Raw genomic sequence first — 22,201 nt, forward strand, 5'->3', positions numbered from 1 at the left:
CTGATGTAAGTAGCCCACGTCCCTGAGTGTACCGTGTGGTGCTCACCCGTATGGCCGGTGACTCGGGGCCTTCTAATGGCTTCCGCTCCACGATGGCGGTGCTGGTCCCACGCGTGTGACCGTGCCTTCGGGCTTCTGGGCCAGAGGACCTGAAATCCCCTGCCCGACGGATTCTGCTGCTGGGTAGGAGTTAGTCCCCACAGCCTCGGACTCCGGGTCCGGTAAAGAATCTTCTTAGTCAGGGCGAGCTCTGTAGCTGCCAGCCCCTGACTCCTTGTAACTCTGCTGTTTCCTATGCTGCTTCTCTTCTCCACTCTCCTTGTCTGACTCACCCTGCCTCAGCCCCGGGTTTATACAGGGGAAGTTCTTCCCCTCCCAAGACTGGGCAGGAGGTGTGGCATGCACAGGATCCCTGACCAAAGGACCTCCCACCTGCTCTCAGACATAATATCTCTATCACTGTGGCAACCAGACCCCTGGGGTGTCACATAAACACTGCAAAAACACAGCAAATAAGTGCGGACTGTACGCAGGGTTTTTCCTGCCACCAATCTGGTTTTTGATGCAGAGAAAATTGTAGCAAAAATGCAACGTGTGCACATTCCCTTATCCTGGTTGTGTTGTAATTGGAAATAAAAGAGAACGGCCAAAAAAGCATATTGTTAGGCAGCATGTATTTGTGCAGAGCCGCCCCTTGAAGATTCCATCACAAGATTCCATGATGACATCACTGGTGATTATCAGCCATTATGACATCACAGCTCGCAGTCACTACTTATACAATGTACACAGGGTCACGGCTGTCTTTGTTGACTCTATAGTGACTGAGCGCACTTGCTGTTTTTCGCTATTCCATAGTGACTGATCGCACTTGCAGTTCCTAGCTATTCCATAGTGACTTGATCGCACTTGCAGTTTCTCGCTATTCCATAGTGACTGATTGCACTTGCAGTTTCTAGCTATGGCTAAAATATTTTTGGACAATCTTCAGGTAGCAGCTCTATGGGAAATTCTTACCACCAATCGCCCTGAGATTGTGCTTCTACCACCCGATGGCGTCCTCAGCTTCACTCACCGGCTGGTGGTGGAGCTAGTAAGAGACTGCCTGACCAAATACCATCGAGGTCCGTTCACCTCAGAGTATCTGACGGATTTACCCAAGAACATCAGGACATTACTACAGCAGGTAAGTGGCGGATGCTCCGCACAAATCTTCTCCACAATAATGGATAAATAATAGAAGCAGGGACGGATTAAGAGTAGCCGGGTCCCCGGGCAGTTTAGAAGGTGGGGGACCCCAGCACCCGACATGTCACATGATTCTCTTTGATAGATGATGTGATAAGTCACGCGATTAACACGCAGGTGCTCTGGTGCACTACACATAGCATAGCGCTGTACATAATAGAGCAAGGGTGGGAAAGCCATTTTGCTGAGGGGCCACATGAGTGATGTGACTGTTGTGGAGGCCGATCCAATAGGCTAAAATTAATTCTGCTCAATATTAATATTAACATATTAATTATAATTATGATTTTATATTATTAATTGTACCATTTAATATTGAGCAGATATAAGTATTCTGACATCCCCCTTTATACTGTATAAGCCCACATATAGTCCCCTATATACCGTATAAGCCCACAGATAGCCCCTATATAAAGTATGAACCATCACATAGCCCTCTATATACAGTATGAGCTCTCACATAGCCCCCTATATACAGCTGAGCACTCACATAGCCCCATATATACACTATGAGCTCTCACAAAGCCCCATATATACAGTATGAGCCCTCACATAGCCCCCTGTGTACAGTCGAGCCCTCACATAGCGCCCTATATACAGTGTGAGCCCTCACATAGCCCCATATATACAGGTGAGCCCTCACATAGCCCCCTATATAGAGCTAAGCCCTCACATAGCCCTATATATACTGTATGAGCCCTCACATAGCCCCATATATACAGTATGAGCCCTCACATAGCCCCTATATACAGCTGAGCCCTTACATAGCCCCCTATATACAGATTACGCCCCCACACACTTTAAATATTGTTTGGCGGCATGTATTTGTTCAGAGCCGCCTCCATAAGATTCCATCACAAGATTCCATGATGACATCACTGGTGATGATCAGCCATTATGACATCACAGCTCGCAGTCACTACTTATACAATGTATACAGGGTCAGGGCTGCCTTTGTTGGCTCCATAGTGACTGATCGCACTTGCAGTTTCTAGCTATGGCTAAAATACTTTTGGACAATCTTCAGGTAGAAGCTCTATGGGAGATTCTTACTATCTATCGCCCTGAGATTGTGCTTCTACCACCCGATGGCGTCCTCAGCTTCACTCACCGGCTGGTGGTAAAGCTAGTAAGGAACTGCCTGACCAAATACCACAGAGGTCATCTCACCTCAGAGTATCTGACGGATTTACATCAGAACATCAGGACATTACTACAGCAGGTAAATGACGGAGGTTCCGCACAAATATTTTCCACAATAATGGATAATAATGGTGGGATAGAAGCTTCTTCTTTCTTCCAATATAAAACAGAACGAGTCCCCAGATATGTAGTCATTGTATCTGCAGAGAGGAGCAGACGTCACATACAATGGCCGCCTCTATTGTGACCTTTCTCATCTCAGAATTTTCAATTTTGTTTCTTTTCTTCTTTATAGGCTGAAAAAAGATCTCAACATGGAGATTTGTTTTTTGTTAAAGAACTGGCCGAAAAAGTCCTGTGTGTACTGGAAGGTCCGGCCTGCTCCTCGGAAAGCCTGGTAAGGATCCATCATCTTCTCTATCACACGTCGTTGTTTCCTGATCTTCTCCAGATCACCAGTCAGAGATCAGAAGATCTGGTGTAGATCTGAGAGAACTTTCTGAGAAAAGCCCTCATGATGGCGGCTGATCTGTATAGTTACAGTTGGTGCGTCTGTAAATGCAGGTTTAGTCCTTCCTGATTCATGGATTTGGTGATTTACTGGAAGGCTCCATGTGTTAATACTATATATTCTATCTATCAGGAGACACCAGAAGGCGACACCGAAGACGAGCAAAATGTGACCCCAGAAACCCCTGACCCCAATATGAGTCAGCCGGGGCCGAGCAGCGATCTGACTACAGGTGAGCCGACCACACAACCTTCTACAGGAAATATCCGGATATTATACAGAACAGGGGACAATGCCACATTTACTCTTTCCACTCTGGGTAATGGGAACCTGGCAGCACATGTTACATATGGGAGTAGTGGGAGGACTGGACAGGACATTTTCTCACATTTTTTCCAGAAATCCAAAGTGCCAGTCAGGAGAAAACTAACGTAGAAGTCATATACAAATCAGGATGGAAGTGCACTGGGGGCGGGGAAGAAGAAGTCTGAGTGGAGTGACACGCCCCTGTGCACTTCCAGGCTAATTTGCATAGGGCTCTTACGCTTTAGCTCTCTTCCCATCGCTCACATGTGCAGCGAGGGTGATGGGTTCCTCATTCATGTGGTCATTGGGGTCCTCCACCATTTACATTACATTTATCTATGGCTGTGCCGGACGTTCCCATATATAGAGTCCCCATATAACGAGTATTAATCCCATTCACAGACGTCTTGTCATTTCTCTGTTATATCGTTGTATTATATATGTAGGATTAATATTGTCTAATATATTTTATTTCTTCATCATTTTATCACTATTTTAGAAACAACTGAGCTGTTGGATCCTGACAATGTAATCTTAGAGATCCCGGAGATCCAAGAATCTGCCGATGTAAGTATTATAGAGGGAGATGTCCATGTATCACCAGATCACGGGGTGTGAATGACCCATCCAGTATTATCCCCCATATAACCAGGGGACGCCTCTATCATCAGAGGCGATGACACCATTGCATTAGATAATAGCATTTATATTATAGGGAATCTGTCAGCAGGTTTTTGCTCCTCATCTAAGAGCAGCATGATGTAGAGGCAGAGACCCTGATTCCAGCGATGTATTCCTTACCTTACTGAGGGCAGCAGTTGTGATGAAATCAATATTTTTTCTGCTGCAGATCTGGCAGTGCTCTGAATGCTGAGCCCTGTATACCCCCGCCCACACCAGTGATTGGCAGCTTTCTGCGTAATACCCCGCCCGCACCAGTGATTGGCAGCTTTCTGTGTATAACCCCGCCCACGCCAGTGATTGGCAGCTTTCTGTGTAATACCCCGCCCGCACCAGTGATTGGCAGCTTTCTGTGGATAACCCCGCCCACACCAGTGATTGGTAGCTTTCTGTGTATAACCCCGCCCACACCAGTGATTGGCAGCTTTCTGTGTAATACCCCGCCCGCACCAGTGATTGGTAGCTTTCTGTGTATAACCCCGCCCACACCAGTGATTGGCAGCTTTCTGTGTAATACCCCGCCCACACCAGTGATTGGCCGCTTTCTATGTACAGTGTGCATAGGCAGAAAGCTGCCGTTCAGTGGTGGGGGTGGGGTAACACAGAGCAATAGGACTACATGGCGCGAGACAGATGGTCCTCTAGTGATAATCTCCTGCCAATAAAACACTGATTTTATTGACACAACACCACACAGCCTAGTAAGTGACACATCACTGGAATCAGGGTCTCAGCCCCTACATCATGCTTCTCTCAGATTACATAGCACACAGACAGATCCTCTGTAAGTTCTCCTCTGTGTGATTTCCCATGTTATCCAGCACTGTACAATGATTCCGATGTATGGAGGATCCCCCCTTACATTACATCCGTGTCTGCGGAGCGTCCGGCTTGTATCGTCCCTACATCGGATCAGTGACATCAGCTGGGACATAATATAGGAGGAGACGTTTCTGTATCTGGAGATTTTCTCCAGCAGCTTCTAGATCTTAATATCATTTCTTCTTCTTTTCTAGAACTTGATGGAATCATTGATCCCGGCGAGAAAGCCGCGTATGAGCGACTACGAAACATCTAAACTGATCAGCAGCGGATCTTTTGGGTGAGATTTCAGGTGGCATAATCCACATTTCTCAGGTTTCCCTATGACAAGGCTTCAGCCTCTGTGCTCTGCCATTCAGTGTTATCATAGGGAAATTACCTGTTAATGTGACCTGGGTGTGGTTCTAGAAGTGGTGGCTTTGTTCAGACCTTCTGTAGGTGATAGTGTGACCTGGGTGAGGGTCTGGCAGACGTGGCATTGTGCACACCTCCCATGGGTGATAATGTGACCTGGGTGAGGGTCTGGCAGACGTGGCATTGTGCAGACCTCCCATGGGTGATAATGTGACCTGGGTGAGGGTCTGGCAGATGTGGCATTGTGCAGACCTCCTATAGGTGATCTATGTGGTATTATTTCATAGATCACTAGATGTGTATTTCTAGTGACTTCTAGTGTTAAACATGAGTACAGAAGATCATATAATGACTTCTATAGACAGACTGTTAATAATGATTCATTATAAACCATGGTTTCTCCTTCTCTCCAGATCCGTCTACTTAGTGCACCATAAAGATTCAAAGAAGATCTTTGCTATGAAGAAAATGGCCAAGAAGACCCTGGATACTCCAACAGCTGTGGAAGGGGCCTTTCTGGAGAGGGACATCCTGACATTCGCTGATTGTCCCTATGTGACCTCCATGCTCTGCTCCTTCCCTACTAGATCTCACCTGTGTATGGTCATGGAGTATGTAGGAGGTAGGACATGTATATGTATTATATTCAGCCCATGTCTGCTGACATCTTATCATTAGGACTTGTCCCCGTGAGCGGTTACATCCCCGCAGAGCATTTACTATAGATATTCCGGAAAGTCATTGATGTGTGTGATCTCCCTGTATGTCCGCACTGAGCACGTCAGTATCTCCAGCTTTAGACGAGATGTGACATCACTTTATGTTATTAGTGACATAGACGACATTTCACCATGATCTCAGACTAATATTCTGTACATTATATCCGTATACAGGGTTGGACTGGCCCACCAGAGAACCGGAGAATCCTCTGGTGGGCCCTGGCTTCTCCTTCAGGAGAGTTCATAGCAGCTGCAAGGTTTGCACTATGGGGCTCTTGATTGGGGGAGAAAGGTGGGCCCTCGGAATCAAATCCTCTGGTGGACCCAATGTTCTTCAGTCTGACACTGTCCGTATATACTGTCTCCTGCCCCAATGTCTCCGCTCACTTCTCATGACAATTCATGGTGGTTTGTTGTATAAACCCCTCACCGCTCATATTTCCTTTCTTCTATAGGTGGAGACTGCGCAACCCTCCTAAGAACCAGGGGTCCTTTATCTGTCCCCTTGGCCCGCCTGTACTTTGCAGAGGCAGTTCTTGCTGTGGAATACCTGCACAGCTATGGCGTGGTGCACAGAGACCTGAAGCCAGAGAAGTAAGTGCCCCCTGTAGCATTATAAAGTGGGTAAAGTTATTTATTACCACATGGCCTGTGAGGCTAAAACTATCTTTTCTTTCACAGCCTCCTGATTACACCGGCTGGACACATTAAAGTCGCCGATTTTGGGATTTCAAAAGTTGGTGTCATGATACCAGAAGCCAACACCCACAAGGAATCATTGGAGGACATCGCCAGAGAGTTCCAGGACCATGAGGTCGGCATCACTTACTTACTGGAACTTAGCTTGTTCTTTACAAATCTCATTACACTATTGTCTCTTCTCTACGTTCTTCATTTCTTGAGAACTTTTCCACTCATATTTTATCTTCTGTCATTGTGTTTTTATGGGGAGAACTTGTCATAATAATCTTTCATCGATTCTCATCTTTATCTTCTGTCGGTTTCCAGGACTGTGGCACCCCATATTATATGGCCCCAGAAATCATCCTGAAGAAAGGCTATGGAAGACCTGCTGATTGGTGGTCAATGGGGATCATCCTGCATGAATTTCTGATGGGATATATACCATTTCATGGGGACTCCCTATCTGAGCTTCATAAAAATATTGTCACTGGTAAGTAGAATAATCCGATCATTGCTTTGACTGGTTACATGGGTTAAGTTATTTCCTTTGCTTTTTCTTACAGTCCAATACAGAGGTTTTATTTTCTGTAATTTTCTTATGAAACAGGAGACGTCATTTGGGATTGGGATCGCTCTCCCCCCACCGATGCTCAGGACCTCATTAATGACCTGCTCAGAACAAATCCTGTACAAAGACTTGGGACAGGTAACCAATATATTAGTTTTTATTTTTACTTTTTACAACGAGGACATATCGCTCCTGTCCATGAGGATCAGCACTTTTCTATCTGTTTGACTATTTCTAGTTCTCCATACTATGACTTTCAGCTTGTTTCCTTCGGTTATGTCATTAGTTTAGATTAAGATAAACTGTTCTGATATGGAGCAGTTTCTGACAATTTCTGCTCAACTTTTGGTTTTCTTTTTCCAGGAGGAGCATTTGAGATCAAGAGTTATCCATTCCTGTGTGACTTAGAATTTGAAAACCTTCTAAGTCAGAAGCCGGAGTACGTCCCTCAGATTGTGTCAGACGTGGACACCAGCTTATTTATCAGTGAGTAGAAGGAGATGTCATCTAGACTAAGTGGCTGTTTGTCTCATCTTCCTTAATATGTGACAATCAGTTCCCATTTATATTAGTGATAAATGATGACTGTGTTACACTGTCAACCTCTAATAACACTTCATTACCTATGTCTTGTAGATCACGCTGAGTCAGACAAGCATATGGACTCAGAGGAGGAGGACACAAGTGAGGATAATGAGAGCCTTTTCTTCCAAAATTTTACGTCATCCTCTGAAAGACTTTCTAAAGTAAGTATGTGATCAATAAATCCAGAATATGTAAAAAAGACCTCTAAAAGTAAAAAAATAGAAATTTATATCTTATTATTCTGTTTTTAGCTCTGTACCACCACTATCAAGTCCCCTCCAGAGTGTACCCCATCATCCAGCAGAAACATCTCAGAAATGTGAGTAGATTATGTGGTTAATACTGGGAACTCCAGGCTGATATAAGTGCACAACTCCAAATATAGGACATAATTACCATAATATCAAGTGCAGCATGCACCGCCCCATGATCAGCGGTCATTGAGCTTTTGGCTTCAGAATTCACTGGAGATAACAGACCATAATTGCAGCCTTTCAGGCATTGATAGTGTTGCCCACATTGTAGGAGAGATGTAGTATTACATGCCGGCCATTGTTGGTAATTGTTTTCCGCCCAGCTCCATAGAAGGTAGTTTTGAGTAGGAGACCTTCCCCCCTATGACTTTCATATGTCCTATTAGGCATTATGGTCGGTGTTCTTCTAGTGAGACAATCGCTTTTATACTGAATTTACTTGTGATTTACTTGATTTTCTTCTTCCAAACAGGCAGAAAGGATCTGATAGAGATGATGCTATAACCAGCTTGCCGTCCTCGTCCCCATTGTCAGGTATGTACATGTCTATAGCTCCAAAAATGTGAATGTTGTCATCAAGGGTCAAATATGTCCACATGGTTTTTCTGTAATAGGTCTCCTATGTTATCCATGTTTCATGGATCCCAATTATGTTGCCCATGGGCCCATACTGTGTCTCTATTTCCGTAACTTTATACAGTATAATCATGGATATTGTGATACATTGTAGCATCCAGTAACCTCCTCCATCGTAATGAGACATCGTCTCCTATAGTAGAATATCGCTCATTAGTGATGCACCACATGGCGGCACACAAGGGCGCTCACTGCTCCATATTAGTGACACATCTAATGCCCCCCAGATGAGGTCATGTCCAGTATATATGACTTATTCTGCCCTATTATGCAATACCAGATTATCAGGACTATAGGGCACAGGAATAGAACAATCCTACTATATACAGGACAGATACAAAGCAGATCCCATAACCAGGGCCGGCCTTTGGGGCGTGCCAGCTGTGCAACTGCACAGGGCGCCTCAAACTTGAGAGTGAAGGGGGGCGCTGCGCTGGCTCCCTCCCCGTCGGTATTTTTCTTATGGAAGAGCAGAGAGGGAGCGCCCAGCGTTTCTTCTGTGCTCAGGCGCCGGCGCCCCCTCTCTGCTCTGAAATGTCCGGCCGGGACCCGGGCGCGCTGCACTCTCTCCTCCTCACACACAGGGGCGGAACTACCGCCCGTGCAGCCGGTTCATTGAACGGGGGCCCCGAGGGAGAGGGGGTCCCTTCAGCCTCCAGCAGGGCCGCCATCAGGGCATGACTGCCCTGACTCCAGTATGGGGCCCGGCCGGTAGGGGCCCCCTTGGGGGCCCCCCTCTTGTGTGTCTCTCTCCTCATGGGGCCCCCGGCCCCATGCTAAGCGCCGGGGCCGGAACATCTCTGTCATGATTTCTCTGACTTCCGGTCATGTGACGGCACCGTCACATGACCGGAAGTCAGGAGAACCTGGTGTCATCGATTTGGACGAGGATTCTGCAGGGATCGCATGGGGGTAAGTATAACAAGTTTTTTTTTTTTTTTAAATACAATTTACTAGGAGTGGGGGGAATGGGAGGTGCACATGTGGGGGAGGGGAATGAGAGAGGTGCACATGTGGGGGAGGGGGATGAGAGAGGTGCACATGTGGGGGAGGGGGATGAGAGGTGTGCACATGTGGGGGAGGGGGATGAGAGAGGTGCACATGTGGGGGAGGGGGATGAGAGAGGTGCACATGTGGGGGAGGGGGATGAGAGATGTGCACATGGGGGGGATGAGAGAGGTGCACATGTGGGGGAGGGGGATGAGAGAGGTGCACATGTGGGGGAGGGGGATGAGAGAGGTGCACATGTGGGGGAGTGGGATGAGAGAGGTGCACATGTGGGGGAGGGGGATGAGAGAGGGGCACATGTGGGGGAGGGGGATGAGAGATGTGCACATGGGGGGGTGAGAGCTGCACATGGGGGAATTGGGAGAAAATGAGCTGCACATGGGGGAATTGGGAGTAGGGGGATAATGAGCTGCACATAATGAATGTGGGGTGGGGGACAGTAAATGATGATGGGGTGGGGAGAGCAGGACATGATATAATGAATTGGGGCAGGGGGTGCATGTAAATAATGAATGCGGGGAGCAGGAAGTATAGAGTAGGGGGCGTTGCGGATGCAGGAGTGTAACTGGTAACAAATTGGCGGAAAGAGTAGAGGTTCTAATTAAATTATATATTAAGTGCCTATTTACAGTTAATGGGGGCACCGTGGTGGATTACAATTTATATTTGGAATGGTAGGTTGTATAATAACTAACCATATATTGATGGTGGATACACGTCTGTATTCAGCTGCGTAATGTAGAAGTTGGGGAATGTGCTCTAGATAACTGTGTTATTTTATGCAGAGACGAGTCCTGGCTGGAAGACGTAATGGCGGTCTGTGCTGGATGAAGGAGAAAAGCGTAGCTGAAGGACTTCACCTAGAGACGTCACCAGTGAGTCAGTGTATTACATGTACACTTACACTATATACTATGTACCGGGCTCCTGTGTATAATGTCACTGGTGATCACTGTATTACCTGTACACTGACACTATATACAGAGCTCCTGTGTATAATGTCACTGATGATCACTGTATTACCTGTACACTGACACTATATACAGAGCTCCTGTGTATAATGTCACTGGTGATCACTAGATTACCTGGACACTTACATTATACATACCATGTATAGAGCTCCCGTGCATAATGACACTTATGGTAATATTAGTAATGTGGTGGTAATATTAGTAATGTGGTGGTAATATGTGGTCTGGTCATGGTGTGGCAGTTTTTCCCCCTTCTGTGTGGTATTATTCGGTCACTATGTTGTGGTAATATGTGGTCTGGTCATGGTGTGGCAGTATTCCCTGTATGTGGTATTATTGGTCATTTTTAAAAAAAAATGTATATGACACATTCCCTTAAAGAAAACTAAATAAAAATATATCTAAAAAGAGTATTGGATATTTTAAGAAAATTTTAATAGGTTAGAGTAGGGCCCTGCCAGAAGAGTCTACCTTATCGTGGTGGCGGCTTTAAAACTTTTCAACTTTTGTTGCTTGTTATTACTTGATCATTTGATTAATAAAAAATGCACTTGTTGTTTTCACCTACATGAGTTTAATTTTTTTTCTTTGGGGGGGGGCGCCAAGAGGGATTTCGCACAGGGCGCCATATACCCTAAGGCCGGCCCTGCCCATAACAATATGTCCTTAATGAGTTGTTGTTTTTTCTTCTTTATGATCAGAATTTCCAGCTGACGAGGAAACATCAGAAAATGTGAAAAAGGGGAAAAAGAGACGAGGTAAGTGTGAGAATCATCTCCATGTTGTGTGATGTCGTCAGTGAGAATAATTCATGTGGAGCAGATGTCATCTGTTGGTGACGGGATTGTCACATGTATGATGGCTGACGATGATCCCTGACCTCTGTATGATGAGACTCCTCTGCCGTCCGGCCACAGTGACCGCACAGTAGTACCATGTCATATGGAGTCCCATCTCTTACATTATATTTCCTTCTCTTCTCATAGGTTCCATCTTTCGCCGGATCTTATCATCCTGCCGGCGTGGATTAGCCAGGGCTGCTCGCGTATTTGCATGTTGTCACCGTCCCCCTAGAGACATCTAGAAAGACAGGACACCTCCGCATCCAGCGCCCTGAAGTCCAGCAGATCTACCATCACTGCTGGAGCTGTATAGAAGGACCTTCACCATCTACCTGTGGCCTTCTGTTACATCTCTGCCCGGACATGCCTCTGTCACCAGGCTCCGCGGTCTTCATACTGCTCGCAGACGTGGCTGTTACTGATCACCTGGTATCTGACCCCGGCTGTCTTCCTGACTATGATTTTCTCTATTGATTCTGTTCCTGATTTTATTCTTCCCTTCCCTTCTATCTTAATATTAATTAAAAACAATTACAATTATTATTACTAAGTTTTTTTGCATCAAACTTTACATTTTGGTAATTGATAAAACTAACATACAGTATTAACAGTTCTGATTTTAAAAGCATATATACAGTATGCTTATAATATGTATATATTGTAAGGCGGCGATGTTCACACCGTGCAGTAACTGAGGCAGTGACCCAAGCAAGTCCAACATAAACAGCTTTATTCAGCAACTCACGGGTAAACAGGACAGTCCTCCGGTTCGCAGCCGGGTTAACACGAGTCTTTAAACAACGGTTGCCGTGGGCAACGGCCGCGCCGGGCCGCTCAGAGCCTGACAGGTGCAGAGGCTCCCAGGCGTGGGTTCAGCCACCCTCAGTCCTGCTGAGCTTCCCTGCTGTGCTCCTAGCAGGTTCCAACATAGAACAACACTAATCCTTAGTGCAGGGTTTTTAAAAGACCAGTGGTAAGAGCCACTGGAAAACCCGGATTGGAGGGAGGAGGCCGCCCCACTGCCTCCTGTGACCTCCTCCAAGAAATGAAGGCCCTGCCGGGTTTTAACTAATCTGCCTTAGCCAGATAGCCCGACTAGGTCAATGCTCACCTTCATTCCTGCATTGCAGCCGCAGGTGTGTCTGTGACTGCAATGCACTCCAATGGTTTTAATAGGTCCCTGTACACATTCTGGTGGAGATATAACGTCCCTCGTATACGATCCCGGTCACTGCCTCACAATATACAGTGGCATGTAAAAGTTTGGACACCCCTGGTCAAAATTAAGTTATTGTGAACAGTTAAGCAAGTTGAATATGAAATGATCTCTAAAAGGCCTAAAGTTAAGGATGACACATTTCCTTTTTAAGGAAGTAAGAACTATCACTGGCAATTCCCAAATGCCAGTGGCAAGCATATATAGCAGAGGGGAGCGGCCAACACTGAACAGCTGAGACAATCCATGTTGGAGAGCTGCTCCAGGAGATCAACTAACCTGATTAACCCTTGTACTGCCAGCAAGGAAAAAGCCTGCACTGTCTAATAAGATGGTGAAGCAATTCTAATCAGTGCAGGAGTTTGTGAAACCAGACGCCACGATCGTCTGGCCCCTCTCTGTCACATTATCCCTGTGGCAGTACCCACCCCCCTCCTAAGAGTGTAAAGGACATATTAATATTCATGCTATCCAAGTGTAAAGGACATATTGATACTCATGCTATAGCAACTCCACTTTGTCTGCTTGCTTTAAAATCATGTTATTATACTCCTTGCATAACATGCATTCTTTCCTTCTTTTCTCATGCTTCCCATGCATCTTTCCCACACTAACCTTTTCTCACAAGAACATTCTGTGAGACACCCTGCTCCCGTTATCTGACTAGTCTGAGCCGGGATGGGTAACCTTGTAAATTTCCATCATGCGCCAAACTAACGATGATATATGACCATATGTGTGTTTCCGTAATAATTGCACTAACATTGGCCTAAGCCTGTAGTACTGTAGTATGGCTGTAGATGATTGGCTATCGATATAGTCAAAACAATATAAAAAGCTAAGTAGAAATAAACGGGATTAGAGATTCTCTGAATCCTCCCATACAGAGCACTGTCTCCGTTTGGTTTTCTGTGGATTGCAATCAACCTTATAACATAATAATTTGACACTCACTTGGTCAACCGTGAAGGACCATTGCCCTCCCTCAACAAGAGGAACCTCCGGAAGCTCAGAGCCAGGTTTATCTGGATGTGAAACGTGATAAAACAGGACCAACCTGATTGCATGTACATCCGACGCTGGTGTGGCACCCCAGGGGTCTGGTTTCCACAGTAATAGCAGTATTACGTCTGTGAGCAGGTGGGAGGTCTCCTGGGCAGGAATCCTAAGCATGCCACACCTCCTGCCCAGTCCTGGGAGGGGAAGAACTTCCCCTACATAAACTGGGGCTGAGGTAGGGTTAGGGAGAGGAGTTCCAGACAGAGACGGAGTCTGGTCTGGAGTGGAGCAGCTATAGGGAAAGAGAGACATCAGGAGCTCTGTAGGAGCCAAGGAGAAGCGCCAGGGGCTGGAGCTGTGCAGAGCTCGCCCTGGGAGAAGGAACTAAAACCGGACACAGGAGTCCGAGGCTGTGGGGACTAAGATATACCCAGCAGCAGAATCCATCCGGCAGGGGATTCCAGGTCCTCTGGCCATAAAAGCCCGGAGACTCAGTCACAACGAAGGGACCAGCACCGCCATCCCGGAGCGGAGGCTAACAGGAGGCCCCAGGTCACCAGCCATACGGGTGAGCACCACACGGTATACCCAGGGACGTGGGCTACTTGTAACCGCCGAGAGCAGGGTAGCCAGGAAGGGTACAGACTAACGGGAAGGTCTACAACTCGACCTGGCCAGGGGAACTCCGGCTTACTCGCAGACTAACCAGGCCCCAACTACTAGCCAGTACTCCCGGGAGGGTCTGCCTTGTACCATCAGTAAAGACCCTGAACTGTACCTTCACGTCTCCGTGCTTTCTTGTCGCATCATCCGTACTGGGACAACCACACCATCACTCCCATCATCATCCCCGCACCTGCTGCCCTGAGGCTACACCTCTCCCGTTGGGGGTTATTTCATCTTCGCTGCATACACATAACATCAGCCTCAGCGGACTGTTTGGCAGCGGCGGTCTCGTACTGCAATCAACGGGTGGCGTAGTCATAACAACATTACAAATAAACTGCCGTCGGTTTGACCACCCTGGGCACGGACCGGGTCCCCGCCACTCGGAGACTACAACCCCCATCGGATCCGGCTCCGGGTATTCCCCCGCGCACACGTGCGCCGCACTACAGCACTGGCCCAGGGGGCACGTCAACTTTGGCGTAGTCGGCAGGATTACGTGCCCGCAACCACCGGGTACTGCGTGCCTGAAAAAGAGACTTTTATACTTACCTGTGGTGAAGTTTCCCGCCGTCCGGAGTCGTTTCCCGCCATCTGGAGCCGATTCCCGCCATCCGACGCCATCTTCTGCCTTCTTCCCGCCATCCGTGGAGTTTTCCCGCCATTGGACGCCATCTTGAGGGCGCCGCACGGGAAGAAGAGGGGCGTGGACTCCGAAAGCCCGCGAGAACTGAAGCCCCGCCTCACGTCCGGACGTTGCGTAAGGTCCTGGAAGGAGCCCAGCAGACGCCGACGTCAGAGGAGCGCGACGGAAGGTCCTCAACCCTGACGATCCACTGCGGAGCCGCGGCCTACGGAAGAGGATCATCGCAAGGTAGGCCACGGTCCACCAGGGGGGAGGAGGATGTCGGATACGGAGGAGAGCTTCACCGCCACAGCCGCCGCCAGCGCCACCGCTGCTGCGGTCATGCCTTTCACCATGCCCTATATCCCGGGGGCAGCCTGGCTACCCCAGTACTCAGGGGAGTCACATACCCTAAATGACTTCAGAGAAAGGCTGGATAGCCTCTTCCAGGTGTATCCCCTCACGGAGGCGCAAAAAGTGAGCATCCTGGTGGCCCAATTAATCGGGGCAGCCCAAAGGGAGGTAAAGTCCTGGCCACCTGGGAGGAAGAGGACTGTTAGAGACATACTAACCCGGCTGAAAGACACATTTGACACCCGCACCTCAGCCGAAATAAAACTAAGATTTTATGGGTGAAAACAACGGGCACATGAGAGTATAAGAGACTATGCTCTAAACCTACAAGAGGCCCTGAGAGCCATTAAGCAGGCAGACCCTGACAGCGTGGGAAATGAAGATAAGCTGTTGACTGAACAATTCATTGAGGGTCTACTGTGCAATGCCCACCGAACCCAGTTGCGGGCAATGGCCTTACAGGACCCTGACCTGGACTTTGCACAGTTCAAGGACAGAGCCATCCGGGTGCTCCGAGAACCGGCACTAGGTGGCGCTGTGACCCACAGGCGCCCTGCTATCACTTACCACCAGGGGACGGCGCCCTTGTCTGAAGAGCCTGTGGGAGCTGATGCGCAGGCTTTAAACAGTGACCCGGCTACAGACCTGCACCATCAGGTCCAAGAGCTGACTAAGAGCGTTGCCGCGCTAACCAGAACTGTGCAGTCTTTACAGGTCTCTTCTCCAGGAAAGATCCAGCTGGCATCCGGACCGGAGGACGTCCCGTGGCGCCGACTGAGGAGGACCCCACCGGCCAGAGGAAGACCCAGCGACAGATACAACGAGGACGGACGACCCATCTGCCGCCGCTGCAATCAACCCGGACATGTAGCAAGGTACTGTCATTTAAACGGGCACAACCTGGGGTAGAGGGCCAACCCCCAGGCATAAGATCATCAGGCCCATCAAACTGGCGTGATAAATACGTAGGGGGACGTCCAATCTTGCCTGTGGTACTGGATGGCATTCCTATGAGTGCCCTACTAGACACTGGGTCACAGGTCACCACCATCCCGTACGTGCTCTTCAAGCAGTACTGGAATGATTCGGACATAACCCGCTACCCAGATGACGACCTGAGTATCATCGCCAGCAATGGTCAGCCCGTGCCGCAGGTGGGATTCAAAAAGGTGACCATTAAGATCGGTAAAGTCGAACTGGCGGCACAAGGACTGATAATAGTGGACATAGACCGTCATGAGAGTCACCCTAGAATCACCCTGGGAACCAATGTAATTGAAAATTGTCTTGCAGAGGTGATTCTCATTTTACAGCAGGTGGCCAAGAACGCCAGTTCTGGCCAGCAGCGTGTGCTCCAAAAAGAGATCCGGGCACTGATGAAGCGGCAACAGGTGGAACTATCTGGTGGTGAGATAGGTAGCGTGAGAATGTGTGACCCGTTCCCTATTGCCATGCCCCCAAAAAGTGAGATGATGATTTGGTGCCGGGCAGCTATTGGTCTAAGAGGTAGAGACTACCAAGCAATGGTAGAACCCGTCTACTCAGACAGTAGGCCCACCATTTTGACAGCACGGGGGGTGGTCGATGTACGCCATGGGAGGGTGCCCGTTCGCATCATAAATATCGGTGAGAGAGAAGTACACCTGCCCCGGTATGCCACGCTAGCTAAATTGTTCACCATAAACCAGAATTCTGTACAGGCCGTGGAACCCTTGCCTCCATCTCAACCAGAGGAAGGTAACGGCTCTAAGAAACCAATGGAGGACTGGTGTCAGCAACTACATCTGGGTACTGACTCCACTCCCTCACACCAGAAACAAGGAGTCTATCGGGTGGTTCAAGAGTACGAGAGAGTGTTTAGTAAACACCCGTTAGACTTCGGGCGAGTAAAGGGGGTAGAACACCACATCCCCACGGGAGACCATCCTCCCATAAAGGAGAGATACCGACCCGTACCCCCTGCACACTACCAACACGCCAAGGGGATGCTTAGAGACATGAAGGAGGCTGGGGTAATCAGGGACAGCTGTAGCCCCTGGGCAGCTCCACTAGTCTTAGTGAAAAAGAAAGACAACACCATGAGAATGTGTGTAGACTACAGGAAGGTCAACCGTATCACACACAAAGATGCGTACCCGTTACCAAGGATAGAAGAGTCCTTAGCTGCATTAAAATCTGCTAACTTCTTCTCTACTTTGGATCTCACTAGCGGGTACTGGCAGGTTCCTGTAGCAGAGGCGGACCGGGAGAAGACCGCATTCACCACCCCGATGGGTCTCAGCGAATTTAACTGTATGCCGTTCGGGCTCTGCAACGCACCAGGAACCTTCCAACGGTTAATGGAATGCTGTCTGGGACACCGGAACTTCGAGACGGTCCTGTTATACCTGGACGATGTCATCGTCTATTCCAAGACCTACGAGGACCACCTGAAACACCTGGCAGAAGTGTTTGAAGCTCTGGCAAACTACGGCCTAAAGGTGAAACCCTCCAAGTGTCACCTCCTGAAACCAAAGGTGCAATACCTGGGACACGTGGTGAGTGCTGACGGAGTGGCTCCCGACCCTGATAAGATCACTGTGATTAAGGACTGGCCAAGACCCTCCAGCATAAAGGAAGTGCGGCAGTTCCTCGGGTTGGTAGGCTACTACCGAAGATTCATTCCCGGTTTCACCAAAATGGCAGCCCCTATGCAGGACCTCCTGATAGGTCAATCTCGGAAAGCCAAAAACCAGAAGCCGCCCTTCAGGTGGGAAAAGCTGGAAGAGGAGTCCTTCTGCCAGCTGAAGATGGCCCTCACGGGGGATGAAATCCTGGCATATCCAGACTACAGCCAGCCCTTTATCCTCCACACGGACGCAAGCAACATCGGGCTAGGAGCCGTACTGTCCCAGATCCAGCAAGGGAAAGAACGGGTAATCGCTTACGCCAGCCGAAAGCTACGGCCCACGGAGAGGAACCCTGAGAATTATAGCTCATTCAAGCTGGAGTTCCTGGCAGTAGTGTGGGCAGTGACCGAACGTTTCAAGCATTACCTTGCCTCCTCCAAATTCACCGTGTACACGGATAACAACCCGTTGACACACCTGGACACTGCAAGGCTCGGTGCCCTGGAACAGAGATGGATGGCCCGCCTGTCCAACTTTGAATTCACCATCAAATACCGTGCAGGACGCTCAAATGCCAACGCGGATGCCCTGTCTAGAATGCCGAACTTACCGGACGTAGGGGAAGATCCAGAAGATCTGGAAGAAGTCGAGCTCCCTGCATTCCACCATCATGGGATTACCCTGTATTCCCACCGTGTGAAGGACAGGCGCTCTGTGACGTTCAATCCCTTGCCCCACTACAACTGGGCAGAAACGCAAGACAGTGATCCCGCAGTCCGTCTGGTGAAGGAAATGCTGACCCAAGCCGATGCCAGTCTTGACCCAGACGCTCCGGAGGAGACCAAGCAACTGTGGAAGGAGAAAAGTAAGCTGTTCCTCTACAGGGAGAAGTTGTGCCGGAGAATGGTTAACTCTCGAACACATGAGTTGACCTGGCAGGTAGTGGTCCCCAGACGAGACGCGGCTATGATTCTGGAGGCGTACCACAACGGAGCAGGACATTTCGGGTGGAAGAAGCTGGAGTTCTTATTGCGTGAACGGTTCTACTGGGTAGGCATGAGAGGAGCCATCGAGAGGTGGTGCAGAGACTGTGGACCGTGCCACCTAAGAAGGAAGGACCGTGCCAGCCAGAAGACTCCCTTGCAGCCCATCATCACCCGACAGCCACTGGAACTGGTAGCCCTGGACCATGTGAAACTGGCTCCAAGCAGATCTGGGTATGTCTACACCCTCACAATCGTAGATCATTACTCCCGGTTCCTGGTGGTGGTCCCGGTCAAGGACTTAACGGCTCAAACAGCAGCTAGAGCCTTCCAGCAGCACTTCTGCCGTCCACACGGGTACCCGGACCAAGTGCTGACAGACCAAGGGCCAGCCTTTGAAGCGGAGGTCTTCCAGGAGTTCTGCAACCTGTATGGCTGCAAGAAGATAAGAACAACGCCCTATCACCCTCAAACCAATGGACTCTGCGAGAAGATGAACCAGGTGGTGATAGATCTGCTAAAAACATTGCCCCTGGAAGAACGCAGTATGTGGCCTGAGAAGCTGCCTGATCTGGTGGACCTATACAACCACATCCCTGTAGGTTCTACCAACTGTACCCCGGCTTACCTAATGAGAGCGAGACCTGGTAAGCTGCCTATCGACCTGGATATGGGAGTCCTGACGCCCGAGGACACCTCGACAGAGGCAGACTGGGATACAGAACGGCAGCAGCAGTATCGGAAAGTACAGGAGAGCGTCGAGCGAAGTCTGTCTCAAGCTAGAGAAAGGCAAGAGAGGGCTTATAATCAGTATGCTCCCGCTGTTCCCCTGGTACCTGGAGAGCAGGTCTTGAAGAGGAAAAGACGGCTCCACAAGTTGGACGACCAGTGGGAGAAGGACCCGTACACCGTACTGCCATCAAGCCATGAGAGCCCAAAGATTTGCGTGATCAGTAAGGATGGAGGAGAAACCACAGCCGTTGTCTCCAGAGACCACCTGAAGAAGTGTCCCGAGCAGCTGCAAAACCCTGAAGAAGAAGATCAAGAAATCCCTCGACCCGCAGAGGAAAGGGAAGAAATGATCAGGACTGTACTCGGAGACTTCCCCCGGTCTTGGACACAAGTAAACGGTGCTGTCGTGGTACCCGTCCTCACCTTTCTCCAGCCAGCCCCGCAAGTGCCTACAGAGGAACCGGAAGAGCTGGAAGAGCAGCCGGCCCAAGAGGCAGAAGAGTCCACACCAGCAGTACAGGAGGATCAACCCTCTGCTAGTAGTGAGCCTGCCGTGCCCCTAGTGAGCCAAAGAGTGCGCAGAAAGCTGCCCAGCTTGCCCATAACACCTCCTACACCCTGTAGTGCAGGACCAGTTAGTGAGCTCCGTAGGTCCACTAGGGTTACCAGAGGCCAGATGCCCGTACGTTGGAGAATCTAAGTTGGCTAGTTGCTTTAACTATTTTATGTTTACCTGTTTTGTTATAGCCTTTGCTAATTATGTTTTTCAGTTACAGGTTTCTTTATATGGACTGACAGGTTATGGACAGTGAGTAACCGGAACTCTGTTGTAAATATGTTTGGAACGTAACCCAGGAATGAACTACAGACTGTTAAAGACTCGGGGCAGGACAGACCCCTACCTGGTTACGGCTCCCTGTTCTTTGGTGAAATGGACACCCTTATTGCTTCCCGGTTACGGACACGCCGTGACCATCTCATGTATTTAATTGTTATTGTTTATACCCTGTTATGTTTAGTCCGGGAGTACTAAATTTCACTAGGGGGGAATGTGGCATCCCAGGGGTCTGGTTTCCACAGTAATAGCAGTATTACGTCTGTGAGCAGGTGGGAGGTCTCCTGGGCAGGAATCCTAAGCATGCCACACCTCCTGCCCAGTCCTGGGAGGGGAAGAACTTCCCCTACATAAACTGGGGCTGAGGTAGGGTTAGGGAGAGGAGTTCCAGACAGAGACGGAGTCTGGTCTGGAGTGGAGCAGCTATAGGGAAAGAGAGACATCAGGAGCTCTGTAGGATCCAAGGAGAAGCGCCAGGGGCTGGAGCTGTGCAGAGCTCGCCCTGGGAGAAGGAACTAAAACCGGACACAGGAGTCCGAGGCTGTGGGGACTAAGATATACCCAGCAGCAGAATAAATCCGGCAGGGGATTCCAGGTCCTCTGGCCATAAAAGCCCGGAGGCTCAGTCATAACGAAGGGACCAGCACCGCCATCCCGGAGCGGAGGCTAACAGGAGGCCCCAGGTCACCAGCCATACGGGTGAGCACCACACGGTATACCCAGGGACGTGGGCTACTTGTAACCGCCGAGAGTAGGGTAGCCAGGAAGGGTACAGACTAACGGGAAGGCCTACAACTCCACCTGGCCAGGGGAACTCCGGCTTACTCGCAGACTAACCAGGCCCCAACTACTAGCCAGTACTCCCGGGAGGGTCTGCCTTGTACCATCAGTAAAGACCCTGAACTGTACCTTCACGTCTCCGTGCTTTCTTGTCGCATCATCCGTACTGGGACAACCACACCATCACTCCCATCATCATCCCCGCACCTGCTGCCCTGAGGCTACACCTCTCCCGTTGGGGGTTATTTCATCTTCGCTGCATACACATAACATCAGCCTCAGCGGACTGTTTGGCAGCGGCGGTCTCGTACCGCAATCAACGGGTGGCGTAGTCATAACAACATTACAAATAAACTGCCGTCGGTTTGACCACCCTGGGCACGGACCGGGTCCCCGCCACTCGGAGACTACAACCCCCATCGGATCCGGCTCCGGGTATTCCCCCGCGCACACGTGCGCCGCACTACAGCACTGGCCCAGGGGGCACGTCACTGGTACCCACATTCTCTCCTCAGGACCATAGCTCTTCCAATGTACCAAATATTGAAGAGACCGGAGTACAAAACGAGAATCTATTATCTTCGCTATCATGAATTCCAGATTCTCCTCAACAATGACTGGGGAAGGTGATGGTGATGATGGTTCAGAGGAAGCAATATATTTCTTGTGAAGTGATCGGTGAAACACATTATGAATCTTGGTAAAGTAAGGTAATACACTACTAGATTAATGACGACAACTATATTGTAGGGGACAATGAACCTGGGTGCCAGTTTCCAAGAAGGAACCTTCAAGTTAATGTTCTTTGATGACAAACACACCAAATCACCAACACTCAGGTCTGGACCCACCAAGCGTCTCCTATCAGCCACACTCTTATATTTGGATCCCACGCTTCTTAAATTATTAAGAACACTTTGTCTCACTGATGTAAGGGATGAAGAAAACCATTCCTCCTCAGGTGCTCCTGAGGAACGAGTCCTATTGTAGAAGCAGAATTAAGGCTGAAAACAATATGCCCCGAAGAACGGGGATTTGCCTGCAGATTCATGACAACGGTTATTCACGGC

This window comes from Phyllobates terribilis, unplaced genomic scaffold, assembly GCF_046119375.1.
Source record: "Phyllobates terribilis strain yellow unplaced genomic scaffold, ASM4611937v1 Scaffold_7__3_contigs__length_470593459, whole genome shotgun sequence".
Taxonomy (NCBI): Eukaryota; Metazoa; Chordata; class Amphibia; order Anura; family Dendrobatidae; genus Phyllobates; species Phyllobates terribilis.